The following is a 5,240-nucleotide window of genomic DNA, read 5'->3' as shown; positions in this document are numbered from 1 at the left end:
GAGCCGAACACGAGTTGGCTCGCGAACAGCGAGCTGAATTGCCACCCCTATTTAGGGCTATCTTCGTTCACCAAATCTTCTCTAGTTCTATCCTTGCTTGGTTTTGTCTTAATCTTTGTGGAAGAAAAATAACTCGATATTAGTTTATGATTCAATTTATAAATAAATTTTTTTCGTACCTAAGTTTTATTTCTAGTTTATTAGTATCATATATGTCTCACACGTTAATCGTAATAAACAATTAACGGAAGCTAAAAATATATTATACTTTTGTGAATCTATTTTCTTCTTTGTCTAAATTAATATGATATTGAATTTACTATTTGTTTAGTATAGTTTGTTGCAATTAATTAGTTTTAATTTGATATATATTCAGTCGTATTTATAACATTTTCAAACAATAATGTTTATGCTAATTAAAAAGTATAGAAAATAGATGGTGGACAAAATGAAAATCTTATTTAGTTTTTTAATGAATTATTACCAATTTAATTAGGTACTTAAGATAGTTTCTCTAAATTAAAGGAGTATTATTTAATTTTTGATACTGGCATTTTGAAACATAGAAATTTTTTATATGTTGAAAGTATTATCCAAAAATAGGGGTGGAAACGAGCCGAGCTCGAGCGAGCTTATCTAGGCTCAAATTCTGCTTGAAATTAATTTCGAGCATAAATTTAAGCTCAAGTTTGGATTGAAATTAATTCGAGCCGAGCTCGAGCGAGCCTAATTTCGAGTCGAGCGAGCTCGAGCCCTAAACGAGCCGCTTGAAATTCTCAACATCATACGATCAATAGTTTAATTTGTATAAAACATTATCTATAATTTGATATAAAAATATGGCTAATAGTTCAAAGTACAAAATAATTATATGAAATATAGTATTATAATATGAAAAAAAATAATTTATGAGTTGAATATCTAATCTTTTTAGCCTTACGTATCTTTTCTTCCGCCTTCAATCTTATATTATTCATTTTTATTATTATAGTAAAAATAAATAAATTATATAGATAAATATTGATTAACTATCCAATCATATATAACTAAAATTAAAATTTATATGAATAATAAATTTTTACTTTAAAAATTTTGTATATTTTCTCAAGCATACAATTAATAGCAAGGTAGGTAACGCGGCATATACTGTTACTTTGTAACTTGGAGGGCTTCCGGCTTGGCCACTTAGGATGAGAGAGAAAAAGAAAGAGAGATAAGTATATGAAAATTAGATCTGTGAAGAAAGAAAGAAATGGGAAAATGTAAAATTTAGTGAAATTTGCTTTCTATTTGTCTATTGGGTTTGTTTTTATAGGTCAATAATATTGGCCCAATTTTAACTAAATCAGATTATTCACTCAGCATATATATTAAAATATATTATATTTATATATTTTTAATATTATAATATAGTGGTAGAACTACTATGTTATCGAAAATATAGAGGATTTGATGTTTCGAATTATTTAACCCTTTGATTAAGAATTGTATGGTTGGATGATTGTGGTCCCCTTAGGACTAAATAATATCCCTAGGATTGAGTGGTTCCCTATAAAGTAATAATTAGATTAGTCCATAGATAATAATGATTAAAAGGGTTATTTAAGATCAAAAAATCGAAAGCAGTTTCTACTATATATTATATATATATATATATATTATATATATTATAGTCCAGTTATGATGCTTGTAAAAGTATCAAGCATTGATGCTTGTAAGTTTTTACCGTTAGATTTACTCCTCGGATCATTTTCAACCATTAGATTATATTATTTAACCAACCACCCACTCAACCCTAGGGGACCCATATCATCCTAGCCACATATCTCTTAATCCAATGGCTAAAAATCTACAAGCACCAATAACTTAGTACTTTTAAAAGCATAGGGAGCTCAATTTTATATATATATATATTATATATATACTATATAACTATAGATTATTTCATCATATATATATATATGTATGTATGTATATTTGAGCTTTTCGAGCTTATCGAGCCTAATTCGAACGAGCCGAGTAATACTCAAGCTCGGCTTGAAATAAATTTCCAGCCTTTCTTTTTGTTCAAGCTCGGCTCATTTAATTTCGAGTCGAGCTCGAGCGAGCCAAATATCAAATCGAACGCGAGTCGAACGCGAGCCGGCTCGCTTATTTGCCAGCCCTATCCAAAAATATTACTTTAGTAGACTGAATGTGGTATGTCTTTCTAAACATAAATAACTTTTTTATAATTTTAAAAATTATATATTTTTTAATAAGGTGTTTCGTATAATTTCGAAAAAAATTTAAAATATTTGATCATACTTTTAATCCACTAAATACTATTAATCTCTCTTTCACTATCGGTCGATCGATTCAGCTACTACGATCCTTAGTCACAATTTAAATGTCTGAACAAATTATTCATTGCTAACTTATACTCAAATGAAAATTTTAATTTGTGATTGCAAGTTAGCATTTTGAATTTTAGCTTTGCAAGATCATAACAATTACGATTCAGTAGGATAATATATTTTACTTGCGAGATAATTTTGTTTTAGAGTTCCGAAAAATGGATGGTGTGTGCTTTGAAGCTTAATTTACTCTGATACTTAAAACGAGAGACGAAAACCATGTAAAGAAAAATTCATAAATTATTTGTGTAGATTGTAATAATATTGGAAGTAAGAAAATTGTTTAAAGATTGAAATTGATGATTTGTGCATTTCTTCAATACATAAGGATGGGTTTCTTTGTTAGATTAAATATTTTATAAAAAGATATGCCTATTTATTTGTTCCGAAGAGAAATGTCTCTTTAATATTTGTGAAATAAAACATCATTTAAAATTCGTAAAAAATTATGCCTTTTTACCTATAAAGAGATGTGAATATTAAAGAACGTGTTTTCTATAGTAGTCATTCATATTCTATAAATAAAAGGTGTTATATGGTTCTGGAGAGCAATAACCTATCCTTTTTCCTTAACTTTTCACATTGATTCCTAAAAAAGAAATTCTTAAAAAAAAATCTTCAAAAATGATGTTTGTAGATTTTTTATGATTTTGTTGTATTCTGTAGGTGATTTGCTATCAATTTGATACCACCATCCTTTTGAATAGGGACAAATATCAACTTAATTAAAAGGAGTGTTGATACATGCATCAAGAGCTCTATTAACTTGATTTTCATTTACTCTCTTCAATATAAATATTTTGTATGATACATATCTCTAATTTACGTAACAAGGTTGTAAGTAATATTCGGTAATAAATAAGTATGATTAAATGTATAGGGAGAATGTTATATTCGGATCCAAGTCTTTTTTCCTATACAGAATAAGATATAAAGTTTTATGCATTGGGAATATTTTTCCAAGTATAATTAACCTTATGCTACTCTTCATTATACTGAGTTTTAGCTTCTCCCATCCAACATCAGAAAAAAAAAAATTTTTTTTTCCTCCATCTAGTAGATTAATTGAAATTCCGTTCATTTGTTTGTAAGAAAATTAAAAAGTTATGTTGCAGCCATGTAAGTTTTTAATAGAGTAATTGTTTATATATATATATATATATATATATATATATATATATTTTCCTTTTCTAAATTAGAGGTCGAGATGACCTATATCAGTCCTTCATTGAACCTTTGGATCGCTATCACGTCAGCGATTAATAAAAAAAAAGAAAAATCCTTTGCATAAGATTGTAGAGAATTAGCATACTCTTCGTCACTCCACGCAGCTAAAAAGCGCGTTATGATCAAATTTCACTAATCAAATCCAGATATCATTTGGACTAGCTTGATATCAGAATTTCAGAACCTTGCCTAGAAATGCTAATTAACTGAAAATTATCAAGACTTCTTGGACGAAATTCTACAAAACTTAGACATGCGCATAATACTGATAGATGTGATGACTATATGAGAGAATGAGCACGCACATTAATTGATAAATGATTATTTCAAATAACAGTTTCACAAATTTCTATGGGCTTGTAATTTAAGTATGAATTGGTACATTAATTAATTAAGTCATCAACCATTCAACATTTATTTTAATTTGGACTTAACTTAGACTTAGGCTTCGTTTGGGATTGCGGGGAGATTGCGTTACGTGCGGTGAGAAAGTACGTTGGAAAAATATCATGTTTGTTTCTGTACGTAATATTGCGTTCCGCATATCATTACGATATATTTTCTGCGGTCCCACCGGAGAACACAGAAGCATATCCCTATATGCTTTTTCCTCAATTCCATTTTATCTAATAGCGGACATTAAATTAATAGACCTCAATACCAAACTAAGCTTTATACTGTTAGTTCAATTAAACATCTTAATAGACCTCAATACCAAACTAAGTTTTATACTGTTAGTTCAATTAAACATCTTAACGGAGTTGCATTTTACAGAAACCCTTATACTGTTTATTCCCCATATTAATTGCATTTTACAGAAAGCACTGGTTCTGGACATATCACATGTATAGAATTCAAAATTTTGAGAAGCACTTAATAAATTATAATAGTATATATGAAGTAAACACTTATGGGCATAACTTTCATTCTAGAGAAGTAATACTAATATGAAAAATTATAGTAGTATTTATCAGGAACATATCAAATTTATTAAATGTCAATTTATGATAATTAATGAGATTCAACAATGTCTGCGAATGCTTGTTTGATAACACTATATAGTCCTGTTCCATCTTAATTAACTTTAGTATTTGGAAAAAAATAAAAATGAAAACTGTCTAAAATGATATTATACTAAACATGTCAATCCCAAAAGTAGAAACATGAACAATTCTAAGAAGTGGGAAAATTAACTTTGGACATGTCCAATATTTCGACATAGTGTCCCCATATGAAAGTAGTTATCAAAGATTGTTTATATATTAACAATTATTATTTAAGAACCTTCACTCTCATTGAATATGACTTGAACTACTTGGGCAGTTTAAGGCCACAAGTGGATGTGCCACATGTTTATATCTCAAAACTATGGTTTCTGTGCAATTAAAATACATTAGAAACATTGGGTAGGTCAAAGCCAGGTAAGCTTGAGGAAGACACCTCAATCAATTCCACTTATGATAAAATAAAAGGAGATAGAACCAACATGCTGATATATATATATATGTATCAAGATCTAACTTAAATATGGGAATATATTAAAAGAGAGCATGCAAATAACTCAAAGCTAAACATTAATTAAATATGTATTAATGAGTATGGTGTGATCATATAATT

The sequence above is a fragment of the Ananas comosus genome, linkage group 11 (genome assembly GCF_001540865.1).
Source record: "Ananas comosus cultivar F153 linkage group 11, ASM154086v1, whole genome shotgun sequence".
Classification (NCBI taxonomy): domain Eukaryota; kingdom Viridiplantae; phylum Streptophyta; class Magnoliopsida; order Poales; family Bromeliaceae; genus Ananas; species Ananas comosus.
This window is presented reverse-complemented; position numbering follows the sequence as displayed.